Source organism: Ovis canadensis, chromosome 6 (genome assembly GCF_042477335.2).
Source record: "Ovis canadensis isolate MfBH-ARS-UI-01 breed Bighorn chromosome 6, ARS-UI_OviCan_v2, whole genome shotgun sequence".
Lineage (NCBI taxonomy): Eukaryota > Metazoa > Chordata > Mammalia > Artiodactyla > Bovidae > Ovis > Ovis canadensis.
The window spans coordinates 28,916,938-28,939,502 of NC_091250.1; the positions used below are offsets into that span (position 1 = coordinate 28,916,938).

General features: G+C 40.3%; 1 protein-coding gene and 1 non-coding gene across 4 annotated transcripts in view; one reads left to right on the plus strand and one right to left on the minus strand.

Moving 5' to 3' along the window:
* ANK2 (ankyrin 2) overlaps nucleotides 1-22,565 on the minus strand; it is a 699,882-nt gene that overhangs the window by 639,800 nt on the left and 37,517 nt on the right. The window lies entirely within an intron of this gene.
* Nucleotides 1,334-1,440, plus strand: LOC138443049 (U6 spliceosomal RNA). The gene has a single exon (XR_011257975.1). It is a non-coding gene; the product is annotated as a U6 spliceosomal RNA (small nuclear RNA).

Genomic DNA, 22,565 nt, shown 5'->3' on the forward strand with positions numbered 1-22,565 from the left:
AACTGATCTTCAACAACAAGCAAGATTTTAAGATTTTAAAGCTGCATGATCCTGCCCTGAGTTTTTCAAAAGAAACCTGACCAGTTATCCAATAATCTGTACGTGCATAAAGTGATTTCTGGGATCAAGGAAAATTCCATTGCACTTGGTTATCTATCTTTTGAATGGAGCAGACTATTACCTCCCAGGGGCAAAATTTCCTAATTACTGAAAATCTATAGATGAAAGAAACTATGTAGATTATCACTCCACTTGGCATGTCCTTCATTTCCTCTTGAGTGATACACATAGATTCTTAGACAACTGTGTCAGTTTCAAACTACGTACCTTAACACCTTTTGAGAACTGCAGCCAACAGATTCTTTTTTTCTTAAATGAACTGAATATTCATCAAGTATTCCAACAGCGTTTCTAGGAGTTATTACTTTATGTTAATCCAAATTAGTTTTTCCTTCTCATTAGTTGAAAGCCTAATTTTCTCCTAATGAAATGTTGAATATGCATAAAATTAACTAAATCAAATAGTATTGACATTTTCAAAACACTAAATTAAGGATTTAATAGTTCGTTCCTGCCACTAGAGGGCACCAGATGCTCAGAAGCATGAGCATTTAAAAAATGCCAGTTTTTCAAGTTGCTAAAAATTCATTTTTAAATTTTCATTAAATTTTGAAGTATTTAAAAAATAGAGTACAGGTTAGGGTGTCAAAGTATTTAGAAAAATCTAACTCATTGCTTAATTTTATCCTTTTTCATTAAATATTTTTAGACTGATTTTTAAAAACGATACAATATTAGAAATTCTTAGAAAAGTAAAGAAAGATCTTGTATTATCAAGCTTACAGCAATTTTAAATTAGAAGATATTCTGCTTAACCAAATAAATTACCTCACTTTACTGATGGTGCAGATTTCAGCTTAGTAATTTTCACCTTAGCTAACACATTTACTTGTATTCTCTTGTGTTACAATGATTAATTTAATCAAAAGCTAAGAAAACATTATTTACTTGTATTCCAAAGAAACAGACTAACTCTTAGAAGTCTATATTTTCATTCATTCAGTGCACTGATCAAATGGGACAACTTGGATAAAGTCACATCTAAAATGCTGGAACTCTCTCTATACTAATGACATGATTTCTTTTCCCTGAAAAGTCCTTCCCCCTAGCCCAACAAATTCAAGGGCCAGCTCAAGGTCCACTTTCCTTTAACACTATATCACCTATAAAAGAATTAGTCACTCCTTCCTCTACGCTTCTCGGTACTCCTACAGCACTTGGTATTTCCAGAGTAAATAGATGAAGGAAATTTTTCTTAAAACGTTATTATATGGTGCTCGCTTCGGCAGCACATATACTAAAATTGGAACGATACAGAGAAGATTAGCATGGCCCCTGCGCAAGGATGACACGCAAATTCGTGAAGCGTTCCATACTTTATAAAGTAATGGAAAAAGCTTTTAGTGAAAAAAAAAAAAAAAGTTACTATATGCCATGCATGAGAGGCTTTGTTTTTTTCCCTCAAAGAGTTTACATCATGGAGTTCAGAACACACTGACCTAGAACACGGCATATGTGCGTGTGTGTGCGTGCTCACTCGGATTCCACTCTCTGTGACCCGCCAGGCTCCTCTGTTCCAGGGATTCTCCAGGCAAGAACACTGAAGTGGGTAGTCATTCTCTGCTCCAAGGGATCTGCCCAAGGCAGGGATCAAACCCGCATCTCCAGGTCCCCTGCACTGGCAGACAGATTCTTGACCACTGCATCTCCTGAGAAGCCCCTAAAATATGGCATCTCGGCATATTTAACATTTTAAGCCGAAGGAATTTTAGAACTTGCAGGGGCAGGAAGGACTTCTTGACCTTCCTCTAAAGCAGATCATAAAACCCTCCCTCTCCTCAGACAAAAGGGTCCCCCCTATCTCCAAAGAGACAGGGACACAGAGATAAATCTGAGTGGACAGGCCTTGCCGAGTTTTCCCAGTTCACTCACTGCACCTGCCTCATACCCTCTGTCCTGTCATTGCACCTTCCCAAAACTTTTCACCCTCCATCAAGCCTAGCATGAAAACACTCAGGTTTCATCATCCAGTTTCACTGGGTCTTCATTTCCTTAGAAAGGTACTGATATTACATAAAACTCACTGTAAGAAACTTGTATCCTTTTCTCTTGTTAATCTGTCTTTTCTTACAGGAGTTGTAGCACAGAACTAAAAAGAACAGAGAAAAAAGAGTGACATGACAAAAAAATACAAGTACATGCAAAAACAGGTATATGATAATGGAGGAAGAACAGTGGAAACAGTGGCTGACTTTGTTTTTCTGGGCCCCAAAATCACTGCAGATGGTAACTGCAGCCATGAAATTAAAAGAAGCTTACTCCTTGGAAGGAAAGTTATGACCAACCTAGACAGCATATTAAAAAAGCAGAGACATTACTTAGCCAACAAAGGTCCGTCTAGTCAAGGCTATGGTTTTTCCAGTGGTCATGTATGGATGTGAGAATTGGACTATAAAGGAAGCTGAGCACCAAAGAATTGATGCTTTTGAACTGTGGTGTTGGAGAAGACTCTTGAGAGTCCCTTGGACTGCAAGGAGATCCAACCAGTCCATTCTAAAGGAGATTAGTCCTGGGATTTCTTTGGAAGGACTGATGCTAAAGCTGAAACTCCAGTACTTTGGCCACCTGATGCGAAGTACTGACTCACTTGAAAAGACCCTGATGCTGGGAAAGATTGAAGGCCGGAGGAGAAAGGGACAACAGAGGATGAGATGGTTGGATGGCATCACCGACTCAATGGACAGGAGTGTGGGTGAACTCCGGGAGTTGGTGATGGACAGGAAAGCCTTGCGTGCTGCGGTCCGTGGGGTTGCAAAGAGTCGGACACAACCGAGCGACTGAACTGAACTGAGCTGAATAGAGGAAGCACAGTAGAGGAAGATTAGTAAATATTAAATAAACATTCATTATTGAAAGAAAGGAGGCTTCCCTGGTGGCTCAGAGTATAAAGAATCTGCCTGCAGTGCAGGTGATCTGGGTTAATCCCTTGGTTGCGCCGATTCCCTGAAGAACAGAATGGCAACCTACTCCAGAAAGAAATATTTCCAAGCACTATCTTTGCACTCAGCTTCAAAGAGAACTTTATTTTTATTGAGAACCAACTCAGAACACTGTATTAAACATGGTGAAAAGTATACAAAAGAAACAAATGGCACAGATTCTAACTCAATATATTTTAAGCATATATACCCCCAAACGTCAGTGTATTACAAAAGCCATATACATTTAAATGAAATGTTTTTACTGTAAAGAAAACAGATAAATGTTCAAGATAAAATGAAATAATTTATAAAGCAGATATACACAATTAACCCACCTAAAGAACTTTTGGTTTCGTGTATCAGAAAATAAGAGCTCTCATTAAGTCTAGAGGAGAAAACCCTACTTTAACAAAATGGAATTAGAAAAATATTTTCCTCCCAACTTCACACAGAACGAACTGGAATTGAGGTGGGGATGGGAATGAGAGAGGGGAACTAAGCAGTCAAACCATGACTTTCTGCCAGGAAGGCAAAGTGGTCCAGGTACCTGCAGGGGGCTGGGAGGTATGGTGGGGTAGACCTATAAAACTGTCACAGCTAGGTAACTCTCATATCTCAGCTGCTTTATTTAACGGATGATGAATTCAAATTAAATGGTCTGTAAGGATCCTTCCAGCTCCACCATGCTGTGATTTTTACGGTATGAGTTACTGGAATAGAGGGGTTGAATCTAAAAGGCATGGGAAATTCCTTGGTGGTCCAGTGGTTAGGAGTCTGTGCTCTTACTGCCATGAGCCAGGTTCAATCCCTGGTTGGGGAACTAAGATCTGACAATTTGCTGGCATGGCCCCCCCCCAAAAAAGTAAAAGATATGATAGTCACGAAATCAACAGGAACTTAACACAAACTGGACAGGGAGAAGATGAAGGGAAGAAAAAAAATGAAATACATCATGGATGCAGAAGCACTCTGAAAGCATCAAGTCCTCTACAAGAGATTCTTAGCGCTCATTGAGATTATTAGACTCTAATAATCTCTAATAATTAAATAAGGTTCCAAGTCTGGATGACAGGAAAATGCTGGAGGGATCCCACCAAAGCCAATCAAAAGCCACAGAAGTTAAGAATGGGAGCCAAAGGGGCTCTCCTTTCACGTGCTAATTTACTCACCCCCCACCTCTCTACAGTATTGAGATGGAATTTACCACCAAGGAACAGACCAGAGGGAATCCTCTTATTCTTATGCAATTTCCACCTTTGTTCTTATTGTCCGATACCAATTGCTAGGAAGGTAAAAGAAAATTGCAATTCAAGTTTGGTAATTAGAAAGATGTGCTGCCTTGTAAAGACTGTTCTGACAGTTTAGTAAATCTCATCCTTAGTATTGTTTTCTGAAAATCATAAATAGAAAAACTAATATGGAAGAACGTGACATTCAAAACTGATCAGAGAATAAAATGTATGTAGGCTTACATTTCAAATCCAAATTAGACAATAAATTTTTTAAAATTCTCTTTTTCTAACTTTAAAACTTATACACAACCACACATCCACAACACTGCATCTTTGACAAGATAGGGGCTTCCCTGCTGGTTCAGATGGTAAAGAACCTGCCTGCAAGGAGGGAGGCTGGGGTTTGATCCCTGGGTTTGGGAAGATCCTTTGGAGAAGGGAATGGCAAAGCACTCCAGTATTCCTGCCTGGAGAATTTTATGGACAGAGGAGCCTGGCAGGCTACAGTCCATGGGGTCGCAAAGGGTCGGACAGGACCGAGCGAGTAACACTCACTTTCTTTGGAAAGATTATGACAGAGTCCATGATCAGGACATACTACCTCAGAATACATCCATCTGGCATATTAAACATTTTAAGCTGAAGGAATCTGAGAAACAGCAGGTGCAGGAAGACCTTTCTGACCTTCCCTGAAGCAGGTCTCAAGTTCCTCACGTGACAGGTGCCCTCCCTACACCGGAGGAAACAAGCATGCCTATCTTCTAAGAAAAGGGGACACAGAGAGAAACCTGAATGGGCAGGACTTGCTCAATTTCCCCAGTTTACTCCACTGACCTCACCCCCTTTGTCTTACCATATCCTTCCAGGACCTTCCACCATTTGTCAACCAAATATAAAAATCCTCAGATTTTGTTGCAGGAAGAGGGATCCCTTCCAGGACTGAAAGAGGGCTCTTGTCTTAACACTCAGAAATAAACTGTCTAAGAAGAACACACGTGCTGACAAAGCAGAAGAGTTTATTGGGAAGGGGCACCCAGGCGAAGAGCTGTAGCGTAACGGAATCCAGGACTGCCCTGCCTCATGGCTCACAGTCTTGGGTTTTATGATGATGGCATCAGTTTCCGCGTTATCTTAGGGAAAGGAAGTGAGATTGCTCAGTCGTGTCTGACTCTTTTTAACCGCACGGACTGTAGCCTACCAGGCTCCTCCATCCATGGGATTTTCCAGGCAAGAATACTGGAGCAGTTGCCATTTCCTTCTCCAGCAGATCTTCCCAACCCAGGGACTGAACCCAAGTCTCTCGCATTGTAGGCAGACGCTTTACCGTCTGAGCCACCAAGAAAGTCCTCTGGGTGGTCTTAGGCCAATCATTCTGCCTCGGGGTCCTTCCTGGTGGCACACACGTTGCCCAACCAAGATGGATGCCAGCGAGAAGGATTCTGGGAGGTGGCCGGACACATGGTGTCTCCCTTTGATCTTTCTCAAACTCCTCTAGCTGCTCATGGCTTTTTAGTTCCTTCTTCCTTACAAGAACGCCCTGTCGTAAACTAACTTACTCAATGGTTATTATGGTGCCTGGCCAGGATGAGCGGATTCAGTCCGTGTGTTTCTCCTAACACTTTAACTTCTTCTGATATTTGCTTTAAGGGTGCGTGTGTTTTATAACACTTACATTACATAAAAAGGACTGAGGCTGAAGCTCCAATACTTTGGCCACCTGATGTGAAGAGCCAACTCACTGGAAAAGACCCCGATGCTGGGAAAGATTGAAGGCAAGAGGAGCAGAGGGCAGCAGAGGATGAAAGGGTTAGATAGCATCACCAACTCAATGGACCTGAATCTCAGCAAATTCAGGGAGACAGTGAAGGACAGGGAAGCCTGCAGTCCGTGGGGTTGCAAAGAGTCAGATATGACTTAATGACTGAACAACAACAACAAATATTACATACATTTGTATACGTTCTCCTATTAATCTCTCTTTGTGAGTCTCATGTCCAAACCCAGACAGGAACCTAAAAAGATCAAGGAAAACTTTTTCTTCTCCCATAGTCAACAATACCAAATTATGAAGCCCTTGATATTCCTGTCTTTTACCACAGACACCATTTCTCAATCCACAGAATTTACTCCTGTATTATGATGAGACAGCTACAGACAGAAAAGTAAGATTAACTCTACAATGCAACAGGGAAAATGTGGGAAAATGTAAGATATTCATGCCTGAGAAACTCTATGACTTCAATTTTATTAACTGTGAATTCCTTATGAAGTAAGTGATGAACTTCTCAGAAGGAATCCATCATATATCAATTCTCTATATTTCAAATTTTTTATCTATAAAACCAGAGAAGATACTAGACACATTTCACAGGGTTGTTGTAAGGCTTTAATAAATTAACACATGGAAAACGCTTGGACTTGTGCCTGACACATGGTGTGCCATCAAGGTAGACTCTCATTAATGCTGCCAAGGTACTAATAAGAAATGTCACTGTTAGGAACAGACCTCAAGAAAGCGTCAAGCTACACCGTCAACCACAGAAGTGTAACAAGGGATTGCAGGATGATATCATCACAAATGGAAAAGGTGAAATGAAAAGAAGTCAGGGATTGACCTTAAAACACTGTAGCCACAAAAATAAAGGAAAGGAGGAAAGTAAAAATTGGGTTTAGATGAAGTAAGAGCAAAAGTTAGTAACTGTTGAGTCAGAGTGATGTTATCGAGAGGATCATCAAACTATTCTACTACTCTATAGGACTGAACACTTTCGTAACAAGAGTAATTTTAAAAATCGGAAAAACACGAAGAAGTACACAACTCTTTATAATGACTATTGTTTATTGTTGAACATACTGAGAGCTTAAAGGGCTTTCATCACCTCAGTTTTATTTTTGTTGGCTTGTTCTTTGGTTCTACTGCCGTTAACAATCTTGGCCTTTAAATCAAGTTCCTAAACAAATCAACACTGAACTTCAGTGTCAGGGGAAGTCCAGCTTCTCCTGTGCCATCTGTTCTTACACTGGAGTCTAAGGTCTTCAGAAGAATGATGTGTCTGTGTGATGTGGTGAAGGAAGACACCGTCACCTGGGATTGAGGCCTCAGTCTATCAACAACCAGCTGCGTGGCTCACCTCTCAGAACCCAATCTCATTTCAGTTCAGTTCAGTTGAGTCGCTCAGTCGTGTCCAACTCTTTGCAACCCCATGAATTGCAGCACGCCAGGCCTCCCTGTCCATCACCAACTCCCAGAGTCCACCCAAACCCATGTCCATTGAGTCGATGATGCCATCCAACCATCTCATCCTCTGTCGTCCCCTTCTCCTCCTGCCCCCAATCCCTCCCAGCATCAGGGTCTTTTCCAATGAGTCAACTCTTCCCATGAGGTGGCCAAAGTATTGGAGTTTCAGCTTCAGCATCAATGAACACCCAGGACTGATCTCCTTTAGGATGGACTGGTTGGATCTCCTTGCCAATCTACTTACTTCTAAATGAGGGATCTGAGCTCCATCTCTTAGGTTCCTCCCAGATATAAAATATTTTGATTTCTAATTGCAAGAAGAGTGGCTTCCTTTTAAAAACTAGATGCAGAGGGGAACAAAACAGAAAAGCATATACCAACATGTTAATGATGACCATTTTCAGGTGGAAAATCAGGGATTTTTACCTTTGTCTTTTTGCTTATATGCTTTCTTATTTTTGCAATGGCAAAATAAGAAAGAAGGCAATGGCACCCCACTCCAGTACTCTTGCCTGGAAAATCCCATGGACGGAGGAGCCTGGTGGGCTGCAGTCCATGGGGTCGCTGGGAGTCGGACACAACTGAGCGACTTCATTTTCACTTTTCACTTTCATGCATTGGAGAAGGAAATGGCAACCCACTCCAGTGTTCTTGCCTGGAGAATCCCAGGGATGGGGGAGCCTGGTGGGCTGTCGTCTCTGGGGTAGCACAGAGTTGGACACGACTGAAGAGACTTAGCAGCAGCAGTACATCTATAAGATATCACTAAAACTATTTTAATTACTACATATATTTTAAGATTCAAAGTATCCTTCCCTTCACCTAACATAATTTCCTATCCTCAAAGAGAAAAAATAATAGTGTTTTGAAAATTCTACAAACCATGGTCTATTTACAATAGTTGGACATTGGTTTGTAATATGGAAAAAGAGTGTTTTAAAGCAATAAATCAACAAACCACCAATGCTTGCTGTCTCTTCTAGCCCCTTTTTCCACTGACCTAACTGGATCAATGTTCTTTGATCTTAGTTTCCAGACCAGGGATCAGACCCATGCCTCCTGCAGTGAAGCACACAGTCCTAACCACTGGACCAACAGGGAATTTCCTGGATCCCACTTTTCACTTGCTGAAGGCTCTAGTATCCAGAAATCAACCTTGCATTCTTGCTGCCCTCCCAGCAAGGAAGTGAAAGTGTGAAAGTGAAAAATCGCTCAGTCATGTCTGACTCTTCGCGACCCCGTGGACTGTACAGTCCATGGAATTCTCTAGGCCAGAATACTGGAGTGGGTAGCCTATCCCTTCTCCAAGGGATCTTCCCAACCCAGGAATCAAACCGGGTCTCCTGCATTGCAGGCGGATTCTTAACCAACTGAGCTATGAGGGAAGCCCCCCATCAAGGAAGACCCTTTGTTAAAGGAACTGAGGAGTCTTTCTACTCAAAAAGCATTTACCACTCATAGTTATTAAGGAATATAGGCTATTTTCTTCCCTTTTCAAAAACTATTTAGAAACTTGGTGACTTACTTTAATAATAATTTCTAATATAGAAGATGATGTTATACAGATAAATAGTGTCGAAAACTTATGACCACTAGTTAGGAAATAATAATAAAACCATTACCCTATTTATAAGGATTAGCAAGATTAGCCAAGATTGCAAATCAAATTAGGGGGGAAACAATGCTAATTAAGTGCCTTCTGAGTAATTATCATTTCACTTGGTATGCTCCCAGTCTTTTTGAATTGCAACACCTTCACTTCTTCTTTTTTTTTTTTGGTGGGGGGGAAGCAAACCTAGACCCTGGGCCGAGAAAGCTCACAGTCCTAACCAGTGGACCGTCAGGGAGTTCCCTGCAACATCTTCACTTTTGTCTTCATCTTCTTGATTTACTATGGCCAGCCCCTTTCCCTATCACACTGCCTCTTCCCAACCTCCCCAGTCTGTCAGTAGTTGGGAGTAAGAGGCTCCTTACACATCTTGTACCTTCTCACCCACAGTAAGAACTGAATGTCATTAATTAAGTGATATCAAATAATGTCAAAGATATATCAGAGAGAACCTTTAAGAGTCTCAGATTGTTTTCCTATAAACTGTGTACAAATTTCTCTATCTGATAGGGACAGGACACCTATTGGTTTCATATTCTCTCTCAGCAATCTATGATTTTATGAAGGCTAGCGCTTTATCAAGCTTTTTCCAACAAAACTTAATACAAAGGCAACAGTCTACTTTAGCTCAAAATTAAAAGACATATTTGTCTAAAAATTAGAAAAGGCAGACCAGCAGATCTACATTTTCCTGAAAAAAATCTTAAATGGTACATTTGATTTGCATATTTTTTGATCTGAGATTTAAGAGTGGATGTTTTACATTTTAAACAAGGTTGGAAACTATAGACAGACCTGAACAGAGCTTGCAGGTTTAGATTATTTAATTTCTTGAAACCAGAAGTATAGCTATTTTTAAGATAAGGCTCTGGTTTCCTCCACTCTTTTCTGTAGCAGTTACATCCCTAAATAATAGTGTGGATAAAGTAACAATGGAAGGACCACAGTCTTCTATTGAACAAGTATTTATGAAGGACTTTCCACCTGGCCTTAAAGAATCTAGTCTTGACTTTTCACACTGTAGAAACCAGGCCCATATTGTTTAAAGGGCAGAATCAAAGTCAGATGACATACTGACATCCTGGAACCCGTGGGCCCAGCCTGGGACCAAATGAGTAAACATCCTCCGGTGAATAGTCAGACTAGGGGCTGACCGATTCATGGTCAGAGACACTGGAACCATTATCCCAACAGGTTCAAATCACATCTATAAATCTCAGCTAGCCAAAGAAGAGCCCAAAGGAATCAACTTTGAGAAATGCTGAAATATATTCAATAATCTTAAGATTATTAGTTCTCTTATTGAAACTCAATAAATATTTATTCTGCGTCCATATCACTCTGTAGTGCTTATTGAGGAGCTAAAAGAATGAACAGGAGTTGCTCCTGACACAAGCTCTATACATTTGGTCTACTATCAGACTTAAAATCTTGACACAGTAAATATCAGCTACTTTTAAGTTGCTGATGTGCCTTACAGTTTTCAGCTTGGATCTTTCCCACTTGAAGATTGTTAGGACACAGCATTTAAAGGAGAAAGTAGAAGTCTTCTCTCCATCCCTCCTCCTCTGTCTTAATTTATAGGGGTGACCACTGTTACGTTAGAATTGTTCATTCAGAATTTCATCCCCTCAATCTCCACTCCTAGTTTTTCTTTACAGGACTCCTCTCTCTCTCACTTCTACCACTGTTCTTTCTAGCAAGTTGTCCTCAGCAGCTTTAGGGCAGAGACTCAGACACAGTACATACAGTGGTTAGGAAATAACAACAAAAAGCTATAATAGGCTTGTAGACCACAGAAATGGTAAACTTTATCAAGGCCACAGATAGTCACCATAAGAAAGTGACTCCAACCAATATCTATCAGAAGGAAACCACATTTTTTCCAAGAGAATCTAAAATCTGTACTTTTAGGTGAAGCCTTTTAACCACTGGATACTAAAAATGTTTGCCAAAATTCAGCCCCCAACACCCATGCAACAGAAAATGTAACATGGACCCAACTCAGCTCACAAGTTGACAGCTACCTATGCTTTTAGTTTACAAGAAGTTTTAATTACGTACAGAAATTTATAATTGAAAAGGGTCTTAGAAATCATGAAGTGCAAAAATTGTGCAAAAAGGAAACAGGCCCAGGGAGGGGCTACGCCTTCAGTGCAGGTGAACCAGTGTAAACTTGGGTTGAATTCCAATGCCAGGCAGAGTACATGGACGCCCTCAAGAGCTATCCTCAAGCTGCTCACATGCTCACATAGTTGAGAAAAAAATCTGTGAACACTTGGAAATCAGTTTTATGAAGGTCCAAGCCTTTAGAATGCCATATACCACAATCAGATAACCTGTGAAAGAGAAGAAATACTTAGATTTTAATTTTTAAAATATGGTGGGCCTTCCCAGGTGGCTCAAGAGGTAAAGAATCTACCTGCCAATGCAGGAGACACGGGTTCGATCCCTGATCCGGGAGGATCCCACGTGCCACAGAGCAACTAAGGCCATGTGCCACAACTATTGGGCCTGTGCCCTGGAGCCCAGGAGCCACAGCCACTGAGACCACGTGGTGCAGCTGCTTCAGCCTGAGTGCCTAGAGCCCGGGCTTCACAGTAAGAAAAGCCACCGCAATGAGAAGCCACAGCTGGAAAAGCCCGCACAGCCGGGGAGCCTCAGTATAGCCAAAAATAAACAACTAAAATTATTTTTTAAAATATAATAACAAAACATAGTGGTGCAGCTAACACAGCCCTGGGAATGAAAAACATAGAGGTCTACGTTTTTCAACCAGCTAGGCAAATACCTAAACCTATGGAGTAAGACTGGGAGGGGACTTAAGGAGCTGGGAGTTCAGTCATCTTAAGACTTTTTAGGACAGACCTCACTGAAATCAAACATGAAAGATATTATTATGGGTAGGAAATGTGGGCAGAGAAAACCACAGAGGAGTTATGGATTAGACTAGGTCCTAAAGGATGAGAAGGATTAAGTAGAAGGGGGGGAGGGAGGGAAATAGAAGCAGGGGGTGGGCATTGAAGGAAACAACTTTAGCAAAACTGTAGGGGCTGGAATGCATCCTGAGATATGCTAAGGTGTGGAGGGAGTTTACACCAGATGGCAGAGATCTTATCTCTAAAGTAGGAAGTAAGGTCTATCTGCATAAGGAATCCAAGGGAGTTGTTAACAACTTCAGAAGTGGGGCAGATTTCTTAGACCTTATCTTGGTGGGGGATGTGCTGAGGTTTAAAGAGATGGTGTTGAAGCAGAGCTAGGAAGCCTGCTTAATGAAGGCTGGGTCATTTTAGGGAGTTGCTTGTACCACGAGTACAGAGGAGAGGGGGAACATACATAGTTTGGAGTATGCTCTGGTTGACGTTTTTGTTACAATTCTTAGGACTTACTACCTGAGGATAAATAACAACTGAAGAACTATAGTTTCTTTAGGAGACAGAAAAATCAAGGGGGGAAAAAAATCTATCCTTTATTCATTCATCAGTCATCTACTGAGTTCTAAACAAAACACTATTAGGAACCTCATTCTGCAGTCCTGTCCTCACGAGATTATTGCCATCATTCTCTGCTCTTCGTTATCTGTTTCAACCCCACCAACCCTCCCTGAGTGACAAGCATGGATGCATGCAGGGTGAGCACCGCTCTCACACCCAGAACAGAAGGATGAAGCAGGAGAGATGCTTAACTCCCTTGGTTGTTAAAATTTGGGGCAATAAGTGCCTCTTGTTTCCTTCTAGGCCAGGGCTCAGAGGATACAAGCAGCATTTCCTTCCCTCTCTTGCAAGCAACTTTCCTGGCTGGGTCTGGCTCCTTCCTTCACGGCCCCCACTTCACAGCAATGCTGTTCTCAGGAAGTTTCCCACAAGCCCTCAGCCTCAAGCCTCTGTTGCAGGTGCTCTTCCTCCACAGAGTAACTCTGACTCTCACGCCTCACCTGGGGGCTTCTCCTGAACGCACTACTGGTCTTGCTTCATCTGCCGATATTTGAAGGACTGTGCTGACAGGTAGTAGAGCTTTGGAGAAATCCAAGCCCATAGATATACACAATAGATACAAAGAGTTACATTAGTAGTAAATACTACTATTAGACAGCAAACAACGCATCTGGTCAAAATGCAGTGTGCTCTTGCTTGAAGCTATAACTTATCTGTACCTAAATACATAAAAGTCTGAAGGGTGATTTTTTTCTAAAAAAGAAGTAGGTATTTCTTACCGAGTGAGCTTCTGTCTGAGGGCTTCCATTTTCCTTTGCCTCTCCTGGATGCGCTCAATCACAAACACGTTTTTTTGCAGGATTTCCCCAGGGCTTTCTATAAACACTGATTCCTTCTGTTAGTTATTCTTCAGTTAACTGAGCGCTGTTGTTGTTCCTCAGCCGCTTAGTCGTGTCTCATTCTTTGCTACCCCATGGACTGCAGCATGCCAGTTTCCCTGTCCTGCACTATCTCCCAGAGCTTGCTCAAACGCATGTCCATCGAGTTGGTGATGCCATCCAACCATCTCTTCCTCTGACGACCCCTTCTCCTCCTGCCTTCAATCTTTCCCAGCATCAGGGTCCTTTCCAATGAGTCGGCTCTTTGAAGCCGGTGGCCAAAGTATTAGAGCTTCAGCATCAGTCCTTCCAGTGAATGTTCAGGGTTGATTTCCTTTAGGATTGACTGGGTTGAGCTTCATGCAGTCCCAGGGACTCTGAAGAATCTCCAACACCACAGTTCAAAATATCACTTCTTCAGTGCTCAGCCTTCTTTATGGCCCAACTCTCACATCCATACCTGACTACTGGAAAAACCATAGCTTTGACTAGATAGACCTTTGTTGGCAAAATGATGTATCTGCTTTTTAATCTAGGTTTTTTTAACCTAGGCTTTCTATCTAGGTTGGTCATAGCTTTTCTTCCAAGGAACAAGTGTCTTTTAATTTCATGGCTCCAGTTACCATCTGCAGTGATTTTGGAGCCCAAGAAAATAAAGTCTATCACTGTTTCCATTGTTTCCTCATCTATTTGCCATGAAGTGACGGGACCGGAGGCCATGATATTTGTTTTTTGAATGTTGAATTTTAACCCAGCTTTTTCACTCTCCTCTTTCACCTCCATCAAGAGTCTCTTTAGTTCCTCTTCACTTTCTGCCATAAGGGTGGTGTCACCTGCATATCTGAGGTTATTGATATTTCTCCGGGCAATCCTGATTCCAGCTTGTGCTTCACCCAGCCCAGCATTTCACATGATGTACTCTGCATATAAGTTAAATAAGCAGGGTGACAACAGACAGCCTTGACGTACTCCTCTCAAGTTTGAACCACTCCATTGTTCCATGTCCAATTTTAACTCTTGCTTCTTGACCTGCATACAGGTATCACAGGGGGCAGGTAAAGTGATCTGGTTTTCCCATCTCTTTAAGAATTTTCCAGTTTGGCGTGATCCACACAGTCAAAGGCTGAAGCATAGTCAATGAAGGAGAAGTAGATGTTTTTCTGGAATTCTGAGCATTACCTTTTGAATATCTGTTTTTCTTTAAGACAAAGGGGATGTCTTTACAGATAAATAAAGCCTAATAATATCCATGCTCTCCAGCATGGAAACAAAGAGGTGCCTGTTCACGATTGATCTGTTTAAACTCTCTTTTATGAATATCCAAGTAAAAAATGATGGAAGTAAGAGAATAATGTGTTGGAAGGTAACTAGAGTTGAACAACAGTGAAATGAACCCCCTTTATGTTCAATGATAAACCTCTATGCCTAAAAGTTTGCTCCTTTGTTATCTAGCATCATCCAGAACATCATGGTGCAATCCTAGAAAATATTACTGTGATGGTTTTCAACCCAGTGATTCTATTCAGTAGCAGCCCATCAAGCTCAAAAGCACTGCAGTGTTGGAACAGATGACTTCAGGAAGCTTTAAAGTAACCAGCCCATGCTTTTTCTTACATTATCTGAATGAAATATTTTCTCCTAAATTTCAAATTATTTATTTAGGTTCCTAAGCAAATGCTTGCCATTAATATCTGTGGATCTAGTTTTATACCTAAGTGCACAGTCAACCAAGACATGTCCCCATAAGAAATTTGAAATCTTCACAAGGACGTTACCCGTAATAACATTTTACAGATGGTGATAAATGCTGACATGTGCAACAGACACAAAAGAATCGATTACAAGTGACATAGAATCTTGAATCAATCCAATGTCTTTATTTTAAAGAACCACCTCAACTTTTAATTGTTATTCAGTAAGCTAATTGGCACCCCACTCCAGTACTCTTGCCTGGAAAATCCCATGGACTGGGGAGCCTGATGAGCTGCAGTCTATGGGGTCGCTAAGTCAGACATGACTGAGCAACTTCACTTTGATTTTCATGCATTGGAGAAGGAAATGGCAACCCACTCCAGTGTTCTAGCCTGGAGAATCCCAGGGACAGGGGAGCCTGGTGGGCTGCCATCTATGGGGTCGCACAGAGTCGGACATGACTGAAGCGACTTAGCAGCAGCAGCAGCAAGTTGATTATCTGTAATTTTTGTTTCCAATAAATCCAAGCATTTAAAAAGTATGATTGTGTTTCAAAATGTTCTCCAACTAAGTGGTTTTCAACTCCCTTGCTTCAGAGTAGATAAGAATCTTATATTCATTCATTCTCAGAACACATGCAGGGCAGAATCACATTGGGAGATTCTGCCAACAGCAGAATTCTGCCAACAAGTCAACAGCAGCAGGTAAGAAAACAAGGGTAAACAGGAATGTGTTTTTTGTGTATGAAATTAACAAATACTCACAGGTTAACCATAAGGCAAAGATACAGCCAACCTAAAAAAAACAAAAGTCAGGCAGACCCAGGGAAAAAAAAAAAAGTCAGATTTAAGGAAAGAGTTTATCATGAACTCTCTTTCCAGAAACTAGCCCTCTCCAGGAATTAAAGACCCTGGGTCACTCACTTTCCTAAAAGTAAGTGCTTCAGATTTGTTATTAAGACTTTTTCTATCTTTCCACTGGCAGTTTAGTTGAAGCAAGCCTGAGTTAGATCTTAGCATACTGGGGACTCTGAATTTTATTTGATGGTGCCTCTACATTTGCTTTATGAAATCCACAAAGACCAATTTAATTTGCAGTCTAAAAATTATTACATGAGAATTAAACATGGGAAACATCTTTGTATAAAAAAGGCAAATGTGGTGATTTAGCTCCAGATTTAATAGGGATTTTTGCCTCAGGTATCCCTTGTAAATTGGAACAGAAATTCAAGAACAAGTGAGTGTTCCAGAAGGGCTTTTAGTGTCCACGTCATACAATATTCATCACTACATTTTCTTGATGTACCGAAGATATTGAATCACTTAGAGGATGCCTTACCAAAAAATGTCTGTATGAAAACAGCTTTTACTACATCTCAATAGCAAATGTAGAACTCATTAAGTTCTAGGATGATAGCCAAATCTTTTCATCAATTAGAAGAAAAATAAATATACATATGATGACATCTTTGGGAATCTCTACAATAACTATTAACTCATTGTGCAAGGGTTACTCTTGGGTTAGGGTTATGCTAGATTTAGAAATATTTACCAATTTATGCCATTTATCTTATAATTCTCAAAAACAACAAGTGAACTCTGTTTGTTTCCAAGGCAAACCATTCAATATCACCATAATCCAAGTCTATGCCCCGACCAGAATGCTGAAGAAGCTGAATGGTACTATGAAGACCCTACAAGACCTTTTAGAACGAACACACAAAAAAAGATGTCCTTTTCATTATAGGGGACTGAATGCAAAAGTAGGAAGTCAAGAAACACCTGGAGTAACAGGCAAATTCGGCCTTGGAGTACAGAATGAAGCAGGGCAAAGGCTAATAGAGTTTTGCCAAGAGAACACACTGGTCATAGCAAATATCCCTTTTCAACAACACAAGAGAAGACGCTACACATGGACATCACCAGACAGTCAATACCAAAATCAGACTGATTACATTCTTTGCAGCCAAAGATGGAGAAGCTCGACACAGTCAGCAAAAACAAGACTGGGAGTTCCTGTGGCTTAGATCATGAACTCCTTAGTGCCAAATTCAGACTTAAATTGAAGAAAGTGGGGAAAACCACTAGACCATTCCGGTATGACCTAAATCAAATCCCTCATGATTATACAGTAGAAGTGAGAAATACATCTAATGGCCTAGATCTGACAGATAGAGTGCCTGATGAACTTTGGAAGGAGGTTCGTGACATTGTACAGGAGACAGGGATCAAGACCGAAAAAAGAAATGCAAAAAAGCAAAATGGCTGTCTGAGAAGGCTTCATTAAATAGCTGTGAAAAGAAGAGAATCAAAAAAGCAAAAGAGAAAAGGAAAGATATGCCCATTTGAATGCAGAGGTCCAGAGAAGAGCAAGGAGAAATAAGACAGCCTTCCTCAGTGGTCAGTGTAAAGAAATACAGGAAAACAACAGAATGGGAAAGACTAGAGATCTCTTCAAGAAAATCAGAGATACCAAGGGAACATTTCATGCAGAGATGGGCTCAATAAAGGACAGAAGTGGTTTGGACCCAACAGAAGCAGAAGATATTGAGAAGAGGTGGCAAGAATACACAGAAGAACTACACAAAAAAGATCTTCATGACCCAGATAATCACGATGGTGTGATCACTCACCTAGAGCCAGACATCCTGGAACATGAAGTCAAGTGGGCCTTAGGAAGCACCATTATCAACAACACTAGTGAAGGTGACGGAATTCCAGTGGAGCTATTTAAAATCCTAAAAGATGATGCTGTGAAAGTGCTGTACTCCATATGCAAATTTGGAAAATTCATCAGGACTGGAAAAGGTCAGTTTTCATTCCAATCCCAAAGAAAGGCAATGCCAAAGAATGCTCAAACTACCGCACAATTGTACTCATCTCACACACTAGTAAACTAATGCTCAAAATTCTCCAAGCCAGGCTTCAGCAATATATGAACTGTGAACTTCCAGATGTTCAAGCTGGTTTTAGAAGAGGAACCAGAGATCAAATTGCCAACATCTGCTGTATCACTGAAAAGGCAAAAGAGTTCCAGAAAAACATGCACTTCTGCTTTATTGACTATGCCAACGCCTTTCACTGTATGGATCACAACAAACTGGAAAATTCTGAAAGAGATGGGAATATCAGATCACCTGACCTGCCTCTTGAGAAATCAGTATGCAGGTCAGGAAGAAACAGTTAGAACTGGACATGGAACAACAGACTGGTTTCAAATAGGAAAAGGAGTACATCAAGGCTGTATATTGTCACCCTGCTTATTTAACTTCTATGTAAAGTACATCATGAGAAAGGGTAGGCTGGAAGAAGCACAAGCTGGAATCAAGATTGCTGGGAGAAATATCAATAACCTCAGATATGCAGATGACACCACCCTTATGGCAGAAAGCAAAGAAGAACTAAAAACCCTCTTGATGAAAGTTAAAGAGGAGAGTGAAAAAGTTGATCTAAAGCTCAACATTCAGAAAACTAAGCTCATGGCATCTGGTCCCATCACTTCATGGCAAATAGATGGGGAAACAGTGTCAGACTTTATTTTTGGGGGCTCCAAAACCAGCCGTGAAATTAAAAGCCGCTTGCTCCTTGAAAGAAAAGCTATGACCAACCTGGACAGCATATTAAAAAGCAGAGACAGCCAACAAAGGTCTGTCTAGTCAAAGCTATGGTTTTTCTAGTAGTCATGTATGGATGTGAGAATTGGACTATTAAAGAAAGCTGAGTGCCGAAGAATTGATGCTTTTGAACTGTGGTGTTGGAGAAGACTCTTGAGAGTCCCTTGGACTGCGAGGAGATCCAACCAGTCTATCCTAAAGGAGATCAGTCCTGAGTGTTCATTGGAACACTGATATTGAAGCTGAAACTCCAGTACTTTGGCCACCTGATGCAAAGAAGTGACTTATTGGAAAAGACCCTGATGTTGGGAAAGATTGAAGGCAGGAGGAGAAGGGGACAACAGATGATGAGATGGCTGGATGGCATCACCAAGTCAATGGACAGGAGTGTGGGTGAACTCCGGGAGTTGGTGATGGACAGGGAGGCCTGGCATGCTGCGGTTCATGCCGTCGCAAAGGGTCAGGCATGACAGAGTGACTTAACGGACCGAACTGAACTGATATAATAATTAATATTTTTCCTTTCCAACCCTAGGATACTGAAGGGTTAAAGTCTATTACTAGAGTCGATATTGTTCATTCTGTCCTATCACTCTCCATACTTTTCCCACCTTCTTTTAGTTCTCAATATTAAGAGGGCAACTGAGGGATTTCCTTGGTGGTCCATTGGCTAAGACTCTGTGCTCCCCCCAAGTTCAATTTCTGATGTGGGGACTAGATCCCAGATGCTGCAACGAAGATCAAATATCCTGCCTGTGGAAATTAAGACTGAGCACTGTCAAATAAAGGAATAAATACTTTAAGACTATACTAAAGGCGGGGAGGGCAGCTGAGGGACTCCCCTGGTGATCCAGTGGCTGAGACTCCATGCTCCCAATGCCGGGGCCCAGGTTCCTTCCCTAGCTGAGGAACTGGGTCCTACAAGACACAACTAAGACTTCATTTGCTCAACTAAAGGTCTTGCATGCCTCAACTAAGACCTGGTTCTGCCAAATAAATAAATAAAATTTAAAAATAAATACTGAAAAAGAAGAAGAAGAGGGCAGCTGAATTCCAGTAAACGGAATCAGGAATTAGAGAATCACTATTAAATCGCTTCAGAGCCAAGTCTATTTGCTTAACTGTCAGGACTTGACATGTAACTATGAATTTGCAGATAAGTCTACTCTTAAACTTAATGCTTTCCAGTAAAACTCTGCCTCCCCCATGCCCTATACCCCAGGAGAACAATCACCTTCCATCTCTCCTACAAAAGGTATTCAGCTAGCCAATTTGCGCTCAAACCACTCATTTTCACATGCAAATATCATTGTACATTACCATTTAGGGCCTTTAAATGTGATTTTTTCTATTTAAAGTCCAGTGGTGAGGCTTTAGAGATCCCAGCCTGTGGTCTCTGGATTAAGATTTCATTTCTAATTATCATTTCCTTTTGGTGCTAATGTGTTTGTTCCTTATTAGTGCCGCTCACTGGCCTGGATGTAAACCAGATTAAAAGAAATTCCTTTGATTTTCCTGTTTTCAAAGATACAAAAGAATTTCTCACTTTGAGAATCCCCACAGAGTTCTGGGTGAAGAATGTATCACCTCAGGATGTTGATACCCTTCATTATAACTTTCGTTCTTAGAAATTCCTCAATCTCAAAAGACCTGGTTACTGTTACTCCTTTCTGTGGGGGAATATGCATCTGATACTGTTAATTGCACTCGATTCCTGAAATAATATAATGCATACTGAAGTTCATTTTAGGGATCTTGGAAATAAATGAATACAGTTATAGACCTAGCTACTGCTTAAAATTGGATATTTGAATACATTTGTTGAAGTCTCTGCAGAAACATAAAATAACCAAAGTATATGATCACCAAATAATAGGAATAATTTTTAAAAACTTTATCAGGTTTTCCCTGCTGGGCATAATTAACATTTAAAATAATAGATGAAAAAATAATAATAAGTCATTTAAACCAATTCTAAAGTAATAAAAATAAAATTACTAAATTCTTTTAACTTGTCAGAGTTGTTGCTATTCTGCAAATCTTCAGATTAAAAATTGAATATAATTTAACAGTAAAGCTTTTGTAAAAGATAAGAACCTCATCATCTGCATCTTTCTAATACAAGACAAATAATGATATTTTTCTTTATCCAGATAATTTTGCACGTTAGAAAGAAGTAGGTGTCTAAAGGCACTTCTGGCCCCTAAATTAACTCTGCTACCTCCAAAATACAAAAGACATTTTATTTGGATTCTCCTTTTATTTGCATCATATGTAAGAAATTTTTAAAAAAGCAGCTTCAACTAATGTAAAACACACAAAAAAAGTGCTCCTTACGATTAATATAATTTTCAATTTTCTTAATTCTTGTACATTTTAATGATTAACAAAACTTGGTCATACATGCTAACTTAATTGTCATCACAAATATGTGTAATCATATCTAATTAACTTCCAAATTATCCTAGCAACTATACCACTGAAAATTCAGTAGATTTTTTTCAAGGGATGAAGTGAGGAGCAGCGGTGGTAAATTTACAGGATAAGATCTACACTGTATTGCCAAAAAAAAGACAAAAAATATTATTAGAGTTGTTATGTATGAATTTATATTTGATGCTTATGTTTCAGTATCTGTACAGTAGGTGTATATGGAATTTTTCTTTTTAAATATTAGTCACAGGAAAAAAATTAGAGAAGTATATAATGAAAGGAAAAGAAGTGGTAAATATGAACACCAATTTATGAACAGGATTAAGAAAAACTGTGATAAATGGAGTTCAAGAATTCCAATCAACTGCAAAAAAATTTAGTTGATCACACGTCACCATAGACAAAAAGTCCTCATAATTAAAAAGAGATCAAAGCAGCAACTGGAAAGAACAAAGACTGTGAGCAAACATTCACAGATAGGACAACAAGCTCATAGAAATATGTCTAACCTAAAGACAGATGAAGAAGTACATGCTAATCCAATGTCAGATTGGCAGAGATAAAAAATGAGAGGAAATATTTATCATTGACAAGCATTTGCTGAAACACACACTCTCATATTCTTTAAGCAGGAATGTAAATTTGTGCTGCAACGGTAGAGGACAATTTGGCAGTCCATAATAAAATTCAAAATACACACAATCTGACCCAGAAATTCAACTTCTAGGATTTAATCCTGAGGAAATATCAAAGATAACATGAAAATTGAAAACAATGCAAATGTCCCCAAAGAGCAGAATTACCCATTAAAGGTAATTCCGCAGCCATTAAGTCAAGGTGCTTGTGTTATTTCACCTAAAATGTTCAGCGAAAATTTAAACTACAGGAAAATATACATCTACATGTGCTGGTTTAAAGAACAGACATGTAAAGAGTTGGAAGACTGCACGCTAAGGAAGTTATCTTTAGCTATCTCCAACTTGTATTTTCCATTAATGTATTTCCATAGCATTTCAAGTTTTTATAAGCATGTATTATGCTGTAATTTTCCTGGTGGCTCAGATGGCAGAGTCTGCCTGCAATGCAGGACCTGGGTTCAATTCCTGGGTCAGGAAGGTCCCCTGGAGAAGAAAATGGCAACCCACTCCAGTATTCTTGCCTGGAAAATCCCACGGACAGAGCCTGATGGGCTATATATAGTCCATGGGGTCACAAAGAGTTGGACATGACTGAGCAACAAACACACAACACATGCTGTAACCGGAAAAATACTTTAAAATAAAATTCAATATGTACAGTTAAAACAAAATATGTAAATAATAATTTAGTAACTAAACAAAGTGACTCCTACAGGGGTCCACTGTAATGGACTTGTCAGTTACCAACCGTGGACTG